Source organism: Schistocerca piceifrons, chromosome X, assembly GCF_021461385.2.
Source record: "Schistocerca piceifrons isolate TAMUIC-IGC-003096 chromosome X, iqSchPice1.1, whole genome shotgun sequence".
Lineage (NCBI taxonomy): Eukaryota > Metazoa > Arthropoda > Insecta > Orthoptera > Acrididae > Schistocerca > Schistocerca piceifrons.
The window spans coordinates 348,448,227-348,463,557 of NC_060149.1; the positions used below are offsets into that span (position 1 = coordinate 348,448,227).

The window sequence follows — 15,331 nt, forward strand, 5'->3', positions numbered from 1 at the left end:
CGAGTGTTATCTAACATATTTGAGTTATTGACGTAGGATGCTTTCTGTCACATATATTTGAATTTTGTATCAGATTGTATAGTCGGCTTTGTTGCATCTTGCTCTGTGATAGGAATCCAAGATCCATGATAGACACATTTACTTGCGGCTATTCTGTTGCACCAACGAACATTCTCTTCCCGCCTCTAGTGGATTTGAAATCTCCGGCCGGACACCCAGATTTATAAGATCCCCGTGCTTTCCGTAAATTACCCAAACCCCATTCTGAGTTAGTTTCTTTGAGAGAGCCACGGCTGATTTTTTTTCTCCGCCTGCACTTTTGCTTCGTCTGTAATAATATTGCCATCGACGGGACGTTAAACTGTATCTTCCACTCCATGTTTATTTTATTTAACTCACCTTGGAAGTTATTACATGTGGATGTCTCTTTATTCTAAAGATCTCAATTATACGAATGTGTCGGTGATTTGCCATAACCACATTTGTGACAGGCAGCTGTAAACCCAATGATCAACGCAACTCTTCCTCATATAAGATATATCTTGTATACTCTTGTACATCCTTAACTATTAAATCTTTCCATTTAGTGAGGCACGCCTGCTTTACCAACCGTCTAGATATATGTAGCATACTCCTTTATTTCGTTGAAATATTCCGGAATGGTTCCTTCAGCAAGGCCCTTAGTTGCTTCCTATTACCAACCTGTTATAGAACGATGTCGCCGGTCATATTGGTGACACCTAAAGTTCGTACAGAGATAACTATTGTTTGAATGTAAAATTCGAGCAAGATCTTTTGTTTCGTTACTGTTGTAACGAGTGCCTATTTTGTTCTTTGTCAATAGTTGTAAATAGAGGTGTATCACCGCAGTGTAATAGCATGTTTATAGCTCTAGGTGTTAATGGCTCTCTGTCAAAGCTGTACTATTCGATAGCATAAAGGATTTCCCCCCCCCCCCACCCCCACCCCTCTCCCTCACCCACACCCGAAGAGAACGATGTGAAATGAAAATTTTGCTGGAGTTAATAAAGAAGGTATTTCAACGCAAAACCATCGGCTGAATCGGATAATAGGGAACGTTATTCGCTAGCTCTTATTTGCCGGTACAGCGAGAGCCGATGATTTTTGACTCTCAGCTCAATGAACCAAGGCGGAAATATCAGTAGATTTTACTGCTTTGTTATAACGTTCGGGTAGCTGGTGACTAGCGCAATTTCAGGGAAATACATTTCAGACTATAGTGCAGATGTCAAGGGCCATTAAATGTGATGACAGCGATACATAAGTCGAATTACTCACTGAAGCTTTTGCCGATATGTCATTCGTCAAATACGCAGCCGCGGGAGTTTCTCCGTTAAAGGTTCACCTTACGAACATCAAGGACCAACAGCGGTGCTTGTAATTGACGTGTTCGATCGCCTTATGACACCTGTAGTGAAGTAATTAGCAATCAATTTTGAGTATGGTCTCTAAACTGAGACCTTTTCACAAACTAGACTTCATCGAGATCTGTTGTTATATAATCCAGGAAACGAACACTACCATACGTACTGAGTGTTGTTGGAATACGGCGTTACCCGTCGCACGGTTTAGGAGTAAAGACATTAACGAATTATTAATTCACAAAGTAGTCACAGGTTTTCGCATTCGCTACGTAAACCCGAGAAGGAAGCAGTGCTCCATAATGTCTGTGTCCCTTAGAGAGCTATGTAAGATGAAAGCAGTTGAGCCACTGCACGGTGTTGACAGCGAAGGTTAGGGGCAGGGGCGTGGCGCTCCCTAGGCGGCCGCCGGCCAAAGACTGAACTATTTACGCGAGACACCACAGCTTCAAAGCCTCATCCCCCCTCTCCCTTCCCCTCGCGCACTCCCCACCACATGCTACCTCTTTTACCGTGGCTGAGAGAGAAGGAGATTGTGTGTGTGAATGTGTGTATGTGTTTGTACGTACGTGCGTCGATGTGTGTGTGTGTGTGTGTGTGTGTGTGTGTGTGTGTGTGTGTGTGTGCGTGTGTGTGTGCGCGTGGGAGAGAGGATTGTTTCCTCCACGTGGTCGGTGACAGGTGCGGCTTCATGTTTTCGCGAGCCGAGTCCGAATGTCCAACCAAGTGAGGCCGTTTGCCAGTGTGCTCGTATGTCTGAGAGGACCAGTATGTTAGTTTGTGGGGAACTGTGCAGCCTCGGAGGGCAGGAACGCATGGCGAGCGCTGGAGCAGAGAGAGTGCGGGCGATCGAACTCGGCTGGGAGCGGGCGGACCTTTGACGCGCCCGCGCGCCACCGGCTTTTGCATGGGTTTGGGTGGCGTGCTTCTCGCGTGCGGCTCTGGTTTTCAATCGAGTTACTCTCCATCCTTATGTCAAACTGCGTCGAAAGCTGAGCTGAGAATGGCGAGTGCCAGGCACAGAAAGAGGCTTGCCGCTCCGTGGGACGGACGAATGACGTAAGCGGGGGGGGGGGGGGGGTAGAGCGGGGAGAGCTACTATGCTGGAGGCAGAGCGGCGGCACGGGCTCGCCAGTCGGCCCGTAGTGTGGTGATAGTGAGTGCCCTGGGCACACACACGTCGACCGAGCCTCCCGGACAGCTCCGGCCACACGGCGCTGTTCCAACCGGCCTTCCCAGCTTTCGCTCCGTACGCCCGTTCCGCAGCCTCGACCGGTCGATATACCGGCGGAAAATGCGGGGCCGTATGCGGGAATATCGTTGTCAGACGGTTTCGACGCTGCTCTGGACGTAGTGAACCTCATTTTCTGTGCCTTGTTCGGGGACTCGCCGTATCGAACACAGGGTGGGTATCGGAACCAGTATTTCCCTGTGTTGTGCTGTGTAAGTGCGTGTCTGTGTGCTGCCAGAGGTCACTGGAAGTGCGACCTTAGCGGCAACGTTGTGACGTGCGACGCCCGTCGGCAGAGGCGCTGAGCACGCTGTAGAACGAATGCCACGTGTCCAGCTAATTCAAAATTTCCCTCGCAATCAGCTGATTGTGAAATGACTATCAAGACGAACAGTTTTTACATGTGCTTCGGCTTAAGGGGGGGAGGGAGGAAGGGAGTGAGGGGAAGTGGCCCAGCAAGACTGGCGACTACTAGCGGCATCGTGCGACGAACGTTGAAATTACTGGTGTTCCGCGAGTTGCCTCAAGTTGGCTTCGGCCTGTATTTTATTATTGTTTTCGTATATCATTCACTCACCAGTCCACATTCGTTGCTCTGGATAGCACTTCCTATATATTAAAAAAGAAATTATTCGCTCGTGCTAAGGTAATGGCCATCCTCGAAGGTGTGCGGTCGCTGCCAGCAGGAGGCATTTAGACTCGTATGCAGCTCTCTTTTCTCTTTACTCCATTAAGTGTATTGTGGCAGATGTGTACGAAAGAACACGGGAAAGTATTCTTTTGTAAGAGACTGAGTCATTTGCAATTCAGTAGGCAGTGTTTTGTGTTACGTTAGTGACGTACTGGTTACCGTAAAAAAATGGCCTGGATTGTGATTTGTTCCGAGTAGGATCTGAGAGAACTGGTTCTCAGATTAATTTACGCTCGGAAATTTCGAATGTGATGAAAAAGCAAGAAAAATGTGTATGTGTGTGTCTGTGAGTGTTCGTGGCAGCGCGCTAGCGCATGAAATAGGCTCAAGACTAATTTTGGATAATGACTTTTGTAACTGCTGTAACTGGTATGTAGAACTTTCGACTTTTCCTTAAAATTAGTCAGTAGCTAAAGTTAGTGGAGACGCTGCTCTGCTATATTTCAACACAGTCATAATTTAATCTGTGTAGCTTTCTCAAGCCCTTTCATGCACAAAACAATGTTGCTACAGTAATATGCATGTTTCGTTGTAAAGTAACGAAATTACAAGCAGGTGTGTTAACTAAGTTTTTGACCGCACGGAATTGTGCACAGTGATACTTTCATGTATTGGCGCTATACTAGTGATTATGACCACCTGCTAGATTCTGTACTGCGGTTTATTTTAGCTCGTAACTCCTCTGAAGCGGAACAGAATTTGCTTTGACATATGGCTGACGTCGTAACAGTTTCTCAGAGATGTTTTAATCAGGTTTCTTATTTTCAAATGGAGTCCATATAATAAAAATATCGAGCATGTGTAACAGCAAACTCTGGAACACAGTTCGAATAAAAATATTTGACGAAGGATGTTTCGTATTTGTATGTTGGTAACAGAAACAATCTTCGAAATATTATGGTTTCAGTTACGACGAGTCAGAATTCAGTAGAAACAAGGGGAGTAGTATGCAGATATTTTTAATAACGTTGCATTGCCTTTTATAACAGATGCAAAATGCTGTCCGTTTGCTGCTGCGGTGTTGTGACAGTGCTACTGTCAGTTTGAACTAGTTATTTTTGTGTTAAGCCACTCACATCAGAGAAGTCTGTAAACAAAACGCCCAAATAACAGTTCCATGATGATAGAAACTGACATATGTTTCATTTGTGTTTATGAAAACAGTATCCGATCTCATCGGCTAGTAGTCAACTACAACTGGCGAGTGAAATGTCCTGTGTGGTGTGACCTCGTGCTTGAACACGTGGTCTACGACAGATAAAGCAGTCTGCGCCGGCGCTCTGGAGAATATATCTTGAACCACCACTACCACTACTCCTTAATTTACACCACGTATTTGTCGCGCACCGTCAATCGAAATAGTAAGCACTTCATTAAAGGTGGATAAGTTTAAGAAATGACACGCAAGTATTTCCCCTGTGGCCATGAACCCTATAATGTGGCAGTATTAAATTATGAAAAGCCTCTTAGAAATATAATAAACATACAAAATTTCGTATGTCTTTCCGTAATTCGTGGAAGCGGATGCATGAATAATGAAGCATAGAGTCCCAAATCAGTCCAAATTAATACGAGACTTGCTAGAAGAAAAAGGATGAACAACAAAATCTCATCCAGTCCTATATTTAACAAGCCAGTTTTCGATTTCGCCTAATAACTTAATTTTCTAACAGGTCAGATTATTCGAAGTTTCTGTTTAAGCTAAATGCAGTTAACTAATTCGAGCGGCAAAACCCTTGTGCTGCTGTCCTTTGGTGAAAAAACTACTAAGAACGAGAATTAGGATTTCGATACGGTCCTTAGACACGTCATACGCGCTGCACGTACGTAGTAAACCACGGGAACGAACCCCAACAACCATTCTAAATGACAGTATTGCTGCACTTGGGATTCTAGTGATTTAGGGCATGTTGTAATGTGGGGGGGGGGGGGGGGGCGAGAGAGAGAGAGTGTGTCTAGCCTTTTACGGGTCGGAGTGTTGAGTTCTCGCTTAGGTCGACTAGAAAAATTGAAAAGAGAAATGGATAGATTGGAGTTAGAAATTGTGTGATTTAGCGAAATGCCGTGGCAAGAACAACAGTTCTGGTCAGGTGAGTACGGGGGATTAGGTCAAATAACGAACAAGAAGACACGAAACCACGCCAACAGTAACAAAATTACATATGCTTACTAGTTCCGCAGACGAGAAAGAGTGTGGAAAAAATGTGCTAAATATAAAAAAAGCAGTGCATCATGAGAGATGATAATTTGTGACGGAGACTGGAATTAGGTAGATCGAACATGAAGGAAAGGATAAATAGAAGAGCATGGACTGAGGAACAGGAACGAAAGGGGAAGCCGCCTGGTAGAATTTTGCAATGATTACGATTTAACTATTGCAGAAACTTGATTTAAGCATCACAGGAGAAGGCTATATACATGTAAAAGACCTGTAGACAGCAGTAGGCTCCAAATAGCTCTTTTAATGGTTAGAAAGGGACTTAAAAACCGCCGGCCGTGGTGGCCGAGCGGTTCTAGGCGCTTCAGTCCGGAACCACGCGGCTGCTACAGTTGCAGGTTCGAATCCTGCCTCGGGCATGGGTGTGTGTGTAATGTCCCGTAGGTTAGTTAGGTTTAAGTAGTTCTAAGTCTAGTAAGTCTAGGGGACTGTTGACCTCAGATATTAAGTCCCATACTGCTTAGAGCCATTTGAACTTAAAAACCAGTTTTTAAATATCAAAACGTTTCCAGGAGTAGATTGGGGCTCTGGCCATAATTTGTTAGCATGGAAATGCAGATTGGAGGTGAATATATTAAGCGTTTAAGAGGAAGCATTAGGCAACTATTAACTGAATCAGGGGAAAGGAATACAGTATAAGAGGATTTGATGGCTTTGAGAGATGTAGTGAAGGGCAGAGAAAAAGCTAGGCAGAAAGACACGGCCCAGCGTACGTTAATGGATACCTCAGGAGATATTAAATTTTATTGATGAGAAATAGAAAATAAAATGTAAAAATGAAGCAGACAGAACCAAACAGTCAGATATGAGACAGAAAAGCAGGCATGGCTAGAGACGAAATGCAAAGCTGTAGAAGCATGCGCGACTGCTGGAAAAGCAGATCCTGTTTATAAGAAAATTAATGATACCTTTGGAGAAGAGGGAAGTAGGTGTGCGGATTTGCAGAGCTCAGATATCAGTCCGGTATGAAACAATGAGGAGAAGGTAGAAAGAATTATATACGCTGAGGTGACAAAAGTCATGCTATAGCGTTACGCATATATACATATAGCGACAGTATCGCATACACAAGGTATAAAAGGGAGTGAAATGACGGAGCTGTGATTTGTACTTGGGTGTTTCATGTGAAAATATTTCCCACGTGATTATGGCCGCACGACGGGAATTAACGGACTTTGAACGCGGAATGATAGTTGGAGATAGACGAATGGCACATTCCATTTCGGAAATCATTAGGGAACTCAGTATTCTGAGATCCACAGTGTCAAGAATGTGCCGAGAATACCAGATTTCAGGAATTACCTCTCGCCACGGACAACGCAGTGGCCGACGGCCTTCACTTAACGATCGAGAGCAGCGGCGTTTGCGGTTAGTTTTCAATGCTAACAAACCAGCAACACTGCGTGAAATAACCGCAGAAATCCACATGGGACGTAAGACGAACGTATCCATTAGGGCAGTGGGGCGAAATTTGGCGCTAATGGGCTATGGCAGCAGACCCCCGACGCGAGTGCCTTTGCTAACAGCGCGATATCGCGTACGACGCCTCTTCTGGGTTCGTGACCATACCGGTTGGATCCTCGGCGACTGGAAAACCGTAGCCTGGTCACACGAGTCCGGATTTCAGTTGGTAAGAGCTGATGGTGGGTTTAGAGAGTGGCGCAGACCCCACTGGGTCCTGGTTATATTGGACTATTTGGAGATCATTTGCAACCATTCATGGACTTCATGTTTTCAAACAGCGATGGAATTCGTATGGATGAAATGCGCCATGTCACCGGGCCATAGCTGTTCTCAATTTGTTTGAAGAACGTTCAGGACTCTTAGAGCGAATTATTTGGCCACCCATATGAGCGGACATGAATCCGATCAGACATTTACGATACATAATCGAGAGGTCAGTTCGTACACTAAATCCTGCTCAGACAACACCTTCGCAATTATGGACGGCTACAGAGGCAGGGGACATCCATGACTTGTCGAGTCCGTGTCACGTCAAGTTGCTGCACTACGACGGGCAAAAGGAGGTCCGACACGATATTAGTAGGCATCCCATAACTTTAGTCACCTCACAAAATGATGGAAATAGAAGAGGTGAAGATGAGATGGGTGAGTCGATCCAGTTAGAAAAATTTTACAAAATACTGAAAGACGTAAGTTAAAGCAAGTCGGGATTTTGCTAATTCAGGAAATGCAAATGTCGGGATTTTTCTTCCAAAGACCATGGCCAATTCCCCTTCCTATCCACTCTGCCGCTAATGACCTCGCCGTGGAGAGGACGTTAAATCCTAACCGTCCTTTGTTTTCGAAACAAGGTACCTGAAGTAGATCACATTCCTTGAGAATGATTAAGATCCTAGATAGAATCAATCACGCCAAAACAGTTTCAAAAAAAATGGCTCTGAGCACTATGGGACTTAATTACTGAGGTCATCAGTCCCCTAGAACTTAGAACTACTTAAACCTAACTAACCTAAGGACATCACACACATCCATGCCCGAGGCAGGATTCGAACCTGCGACCGTAGCGGTCACGCGGTTCCAAACTGACGCGCTTAGAACCGCACGGCCACACCGGCCGGCAAACAGTTTCACCTGCTATGCAGGGTGTATGGGACCCTTCAGAGACCGAGAAGACCGTAATAATTCCCAGGAAAGAAACATGCTGACAGGTGCGAGTTAATAGCAAACCATAAATTTAATAGGCCGTAGTTATAAAATCTTAACACACGTGATCTACAAAAGCATGGTAAAGCCGACTTGAGGGAAGATCGGTTTGGGTTCTGCAGAAGCGTAGGAACCCACGAAAAATGGTGCACCTGCAATTTAGAAGTGGGTTGAATAATTTATACCATCTATAGATTTAGAAAAATGGTGCGACAGTGTTGGTTGGAATGCACTCAGTGAAATTCTGAAGTTATCGGGGACAAAATACAGGGAGAGAAAGACTGTCTACAACTTGTACTGAAACTAGACTGCAATTAAAAGCCGAAGGGAATATAAAGGACGCAGTGATTGAGGAGAGGTTGGGACAGGGTTGTAGCCTATTCGGGGTGTTATCCAATCAGTTTATCGTGTATGCAGTAAAGAAAACAGAGAAATTTCGAACTGGAGAAGAAATAAAAAAATGAGGTTTCCCGATAATAATGACATTCTTTTGGAGATGTCGAAGCACTTGGAAGGTCATAATGTATAGCTATTGAAGAGTGTTAAAAGATAAACATCGGTAAATGTGAAAAAGGTTATGTAGTGTAGTTGAATTAAATCAGATGATGAAGGAATTGTATTAGGAAATTAGACATTTAAAAGCGTTTTGATATTTGGACAGCAAAATTACTAATGGTAACAGAAATACGGTATATAAAGTATCAAAAATAGCAAGAAAAAGAAATATTTGTTAACACTGAACATGAATTTGTTACAAAATCTTTTCTCTGTAAGCCATACATGGAAATGAAACGTGGATGATAAACAGTACAGACAAAAATAGAATGTAAGGTTCTGAAAAAGTTATGTTAGAAGAGAATGATGACGGTTAGATGGCTTGATCGAGTAACTAATGATTTACTGAATCGAATTGGGGGGTGGGAGATGAGCTTTATATGACTCAAATGGAATAATTTCATATTTCACATCCTCAGGAACTGACAAATGAGGGGAAAAACTGAACAGAGAGAGGGAAGCTAGACTTACACGAGGTACACAGCGTAGCGTGAAGAGCTGCTTTCAAACCCGTCTTCTGATTGTTGACCTCAACAAGTAGGTGTTGCAATGATGTAGATTTACAAGAGCCGTTGATTTTGATAGTCGAAATGTGTTGGGGGGGGGGGGGGGGGGGAGTACTAAGCCAGTGTTATGACACCGAAAGAAGATTAATGTATCGATATCGATGAACTCCTATGCATCTGCATCATCACCTTTATTACTCAAATAATAAGATAATTACAGGTTCTCTCAACGGGTACAATATATGTTCAGATTAGTTAAGCAGTTTGCATTGTAACACGAAATTCGTAAATTCCTCCGTTCTATCTAGATACTGCCTGAAATTTTCGCGCCTTGAGCAGAGGTGTTCTGTAAGAACACAGTCTGTGGCTTTCTTCTACTGGCATTTTCAAACTTGTAACTGGGTATTAAAATGGCCATTTCACATAGTAGTACAGCGGACATTATGTTTTGGTCAGTTTCCAAGTCACGCGTTGAGTTGCTGTACTATGGGCAAGACAGCTTCGAGGTTTCAGGGCAACCTACCAATGCATTAGGAAAGACCGACTTTGCAGTGGAGTGTGTCGTTTCACATAGGGACCATCCTTCCACACAGTGATACCAAAGCAATGCTGAAAACAGGGCTATGAGTATTTTAGCCGGGAATTGCAACACGAGAAGCCATTGACTGCTTTCACATTGTTGCCCCGAGTGTCAGACATGAAACCATTGACAGCACAAAGAATTAGACACACTGTAGTTCATTTACACACGCACAACGAACAAGACGCTGGTAAATTTATCTTGTTCAATAAGGAGGGGGTAACTGTGTAACAATATTAAAGTTAGCGATACCCCAGAGCCACATACCCACTTCGCCGGGGCTTTGATGTATGACTGTAGATGTTGAAAACGTGCCTGGATGTGAAGTGAAAACTGTTAAACGCTAATTATATTCGTTTCGGTACGATATTCTACTAGTCGAACACCGCAATATATTAGCACGTGTCGGTGCATATGGATAGAACAATCAAATGGCTCTAAGCACTATGGGACTTAACATCTGAGGTCATCAGTCCCCTAGACTTAGAATTACTTAAACCTAACTAACCTAAGGACATCACACACATCCATGCCCGAGGCAGGATTCGAACCTGCGACGTAGCAGCAGCGCGGTTCCGGACTGAAGTGCATATGGATAGAAATGAAGCTGCTATATGAGTGTTAGGTCGAGGCAAACAACGTTACTGACCCTCCAGTAGTCCATCCCAGATTGGTGGGTAAGTGTATCAGAAAACAATCTGCAGAGTACTCCATCTGGTTTATTGTATATCCCAGTTAAATCTGGAACTTAACCTCGCATTTGGGACATTACTGTACGTGTTGTTGTTGTTGTCTTCAGTCCAGGGACTGGTTTGATGCAGCTCTCTATGCTTCTCTATTCTGTGCAAGCCTCATCTCCGAGTAACTACTGCAACCTACATCGCCGACTGGTGTGGCCGAGCGGTTCTAGGCGCTTCAGTCTGGAACCGCGCGACCGGTACGGTCGTAGGTTCAAATCCTGCCTCGGCCATGGATGTGTGTGATGTCCTTAGGTTAGTTCTAAGTTCTAGGGGACTGATGACCTCAGATGTTAAGTCCCATAGTGCTCAGAGCCATTTGAACGATTTGCAACCTACATCCTTATGAATCTGCTTAGCGTGTTCATCTCTTCGTCTCCCTCTACGATTTTTACCCTCCACGCTGCCCTCCAATGCTAAATTTTTGATTCCATGATGCCTCAGTACGTGTCCTAGCAACCGATCCCTTCTTGTAGTCAAGTTGTGCCACAAAGCCCTTTTCTCCCCAATTCTGTTCAGTACCTCCTGGTCAGTTACGTGATCTACCCATCTATTCTTCAGCATTCTTCTGTAGCACCACATTTCGAAAGCTTCTATTCTCTTCTTGTGTAAACTATTTATCGTCCATGTCTCACTTCCGTGCATGGCTACACTCCATACAAATACTTTCAGAAAGGAATTCCTGACACTTAAATCAACACTCGATGTTAACAAATTTCTCTTTTCAGTAACGCTTTCCTTGCCATAGCCAGTCTACATTTTATATCCTCCCTTCTTTGACAATCATCTGTCATTTTGCTTCCCAAATAGCAAAACTCATGTACTACTTGAAGTGTCGCGTTTCTTAATCTGATTCCCTCGGCATCACTTGATTTAATTCGACTAAATTCCATTAGCCTCGCTTTGCTTTTGTTGCTGTTCATCTTATATCCTCCTCTCAAGACACTATCCATTCCGTTCAGCTGCTCTTCCATGTCCTTTGCTGTCTGTAAAGAAGTTAATACACTATTGTCTCTCTGCCTGACTGCTTTTGGAAAAAATAACCATGGATATAGTATGTACGCAAAATGTATACGACGAAGTCGATGCAGATAACTGAATCGTCGTTCTAGATTCACGGTTCAGATTGTCATCTGGATAAGATTGTGGTATCACTTTAAAGTAAAGCAATAGAACTTCCGTGTCACCACTATAACAGAAATACGAAGGTGCGGCTGCTTCATGCCTCGAGTTTTAGGAAAGGTAACGAGAAAAGAAGCTGAAACATACTGGGCAATCTAAAAAAACTTGCAATGAATAGTAAGTTCTGCTAGAAGGGGATGAATATCTAAAAGGCAGCGCTAATAAAGCCCTTCCAGACTTAGGAATGTGTAATATAAACAAGTGAAAAAAACTGCTGCTGCTGGACGGAACAAGTCAGTGGCTATAGAAAGGGTTGCACGACACGACGGACGGTCACAGTCAAGTAACGTGTGACGATGCCGTCGTCCGTTGTTAGAGTAGTGCTTGTGACGGGTTTTGTTACCAGTTGGGATAAACACGTTCGTTTGCTGTCGTGTGCAAAATCGATCACGCTCTGTTCAAATGTCTCGGAACCCTATGGGACTTAACGTCTGTGGTCATCAGTCGATCATATTCTGTGTAAATATGATCAACAACTACAAACTGAAGTAATGGCCGAGCGAAAAATTTCTTGCGGGACTGCGATTTTAATAAACACGTCGCTTCTGCTCTTCATGTCAAGTGTTGTCTTGGAGTGGTGCCATGGTCAGTCAATTTTGTTATTTATCCCAAATAACATAGTAATTGACAGAACGCTCAAATATACAAGAAAATAGCAATACAGCAACTGTGATATTACATGCGAGTATGCCAACTAAGAGCCCTTGATTTATTGTGGGGGAGAAAATGAAATGAATTCGGTTCCCTGAAGTGCGAGGGAAATGTGCGATCAGTGTTGGTGACTAGCGCGGTTCACAATACAGTGTAGCATACACCCCCATGCTAACGTGACGCTCTGGTTTACAGAAACGTGCAGTGCTGCGCTCTGCTGGGTTTCATCGAGATTGGACAGTCAGAGATTCCTACTACATTATTGTTTCATTCGAAACTCTTCCACGTATCCCCTAATTGTAAAACCATCCGAATGACGAAACACAGCTGTAGGCAGTGCTACCACGAAATTTGTATCGGCAGTTTTTGTAAACATAAGTTATTACTCTGCTCTCGCACCCGTTGTTCTCATGTACATTGTAGTATGTTGCATTGCATTTATTGACGGTTTTGCCGCGTATCTTTTGTCTGCTACACACAAGCCTGGACAGTTACGTATGCTACTCACCTGGCTCAGAGTTCGAAAATTTGAATAGCAGCCAATAGACTAATTAGCGTATTTTAAACACGTATAAGTTTATGCTGTCTGGGTTGCCGTGTCCTCCCCAGACACATCTTTCACAAATCCAGAACAGGAAGAACACTAGTCCTACTACAATCTCTACGCAGCTAGGGAACACGAGGGGACTACGGAGGGCCCCACATTACTGCTGCCGTCTGACGTTAGTACTTGCGGGCGACTTAGGCCATCAGTAGACTGGTGAATTGCAAAGGCAGGGAAAATGTCGGAATTGCTAACGGCGTTCCATCAACTGATAACACAACTGTGGGAACGAGTAAGGAAAAGCCAACGCTCTTATTTAATGTTTGACTATTTGCTGCATTTAAACACTTTCCTCTAAAGTTTTCTGCCCGTGTAATGACGGAAAAGTTTGAATACTAAAAAGGGCACGTATTGCACCCAAAATTAAATTTTTACTGTTCAACAGAGCGTGCACGTTCATGATAGTTCGTGAACAATTAACAATTTTCCGAATTAGAACCCAGTTCGTTGTCACTCATCTCGCCAGCTTCTTTCGCTAAATTTGCGTCTTTATTTGCAAAAAATATTAGTTTGTGCAATATCACTTCAATATTAGTAATTTATCACAAAGTGAAGCTGATTCACAAAAATGTACTATAATTTCATATCAGAATTGAATACAGGAGCTGGTAAAGGTTACGGTGTCACTCCCTTTCATTTTTTACGGTCGATGTAAAATATATAATGCACCACGGGCGCCTATACGGTAGTTTGTAGGAGCGGGGCGGAGGGCCGGCTAGACCTGGCGCTATGGTAATATTTTGGAAGACGATTGGCGACTTGCAAGGATAATACTGACTTTTAAATCGTTTTCTTGAAAGAAAAACACCTAACTGCGCCATATTTTTTTCCTTTTCCCTGAGAGATGAAGAGGGGGAGAGGCCTTGCCCCCCGCCCCCCCCCCCCCCGCCCGCAATTAACTAGAACTTCAGACTGTGCTGCAGATCAATCTTTTACCTTCTCTCTCTCTCTCTCTCTCTCTCTCTCTCTCTCTCTCTCTCTCTCTCTCTGTGTGTGTGTGTGTGTGTGTGTGTGTGTGTGTGTGTGTGTGTGTGATAGCGGAAGAGTCCATGAAATGCACTTTGGTAGTGAGTTGGGTTTGGGTTCCAATCATGCACACAGCTTTAATCTGCCCAGAAGCTTCACTACCATCAAACATACTGATCTGGATTTTGAAACTGATGCAAAGGACCCCTTACATATTCTAGCATATTTCTCAAATGTGTTGTTATGTAATCAGAGTTCCCTAAAATATCAAGAAATAAATGGAATAGGCGTAGCTTGTTTACCAAAATTGTTCTGCTCATCACGTTCAAAGCCCTCTTTTTGTCATATCATCACAAGATATGGTTATTCCACTACAAAGAGAGGGAGCGGTCTTGAGCAGTACTTTCAGTATTTAAAATTGAAGAATTATTGGATTTTACTTCTTCCAAATATAGCATGGAAACTCAATGTACAGAACTTAAATTTTAATTTTGTGTGATTACACTAGACTATTCTTCACAAGGTCATCAATGTTGTAACACATTTAGTGATACCAGAATGCAATGTATGTGTCTGAGTTTAAAGTGCAGAACACAGCAGATTTTAGAACTTCCGGCTGATACAGTTCATAAAGACCTTATATGCATGAACATCCACCCAGATGGAGCCCGTGATAGAGCAAAATGGAGACAACTGATCCATGTAGTGGACTCCAAAGGCCCACGGGAAAAACGCGAGGGATAATAATAATAATAATAATAATAATAATAATAAGATGATGATACTGTAACTGAAACAATTATGATAATCAAGTTGGAATTCTGTAGTTTACTAAGCTTGCAATGTGATGATAAAAACTGAGCACTTACTTGCACACCACTCTGAGCTTTTGTTATTCTAGTCTCCAATTCACAAATCTCCAATACAAAATTTGTTACTTTCTCAGTAGCCTCTGTTTAAGATGAAAAACAGAACACAACAATGAGTTTGTTTCAGTTGAATTGTGTATTTCTTCTAAGGCTGTTTTGTGAGTGTAACATTCCACTCATGTGAACAATACCCTCTGGGTTCGTTTGTGGTATTGGAGCCCCCCTAAAATCCTGTTTGTGGTGACAGACTGACTTGTAGCGTAGACCAAGGTCTAGGACTAGGAAAACATGTATCAGATAATCAACAAGCATTGTGATGCATATTATGAACATACATTGTAAACAAACTACAAAATTGTAGGGCTCAGGTCCACTACAAAATATTTACCCCTGTCTGGAGTACATGCTAAGGAAGGGAGTCTAGAATAATGCAATAAATGAAAAGTAGTTTCTTATGAAGATTTATAAATGGAGGTGGTTTTACTACTGAGA

At 43.2% G+C, this 15,331-nt stretch overlaps 1 protein-coding gene across 1 annotated transcript in view; it reads left to right on the forward strand.

Moving 5' to 3' along the window:
• Nucleotides 1-3,136: 3,136 nt before the first annotated feature.
• The window catches only part of LOC124721956 (trithorax group protein osa-like), a gene marked incomplete in the record, with an annotated part of 116,348 nt that continues 104,153 nt past the window's right edge, over nucleotides 3,137-15,331 (forward strand). The window contains 1 exon segment of the mRNA XM_047247121.1: nucleotides 3,137-3,673.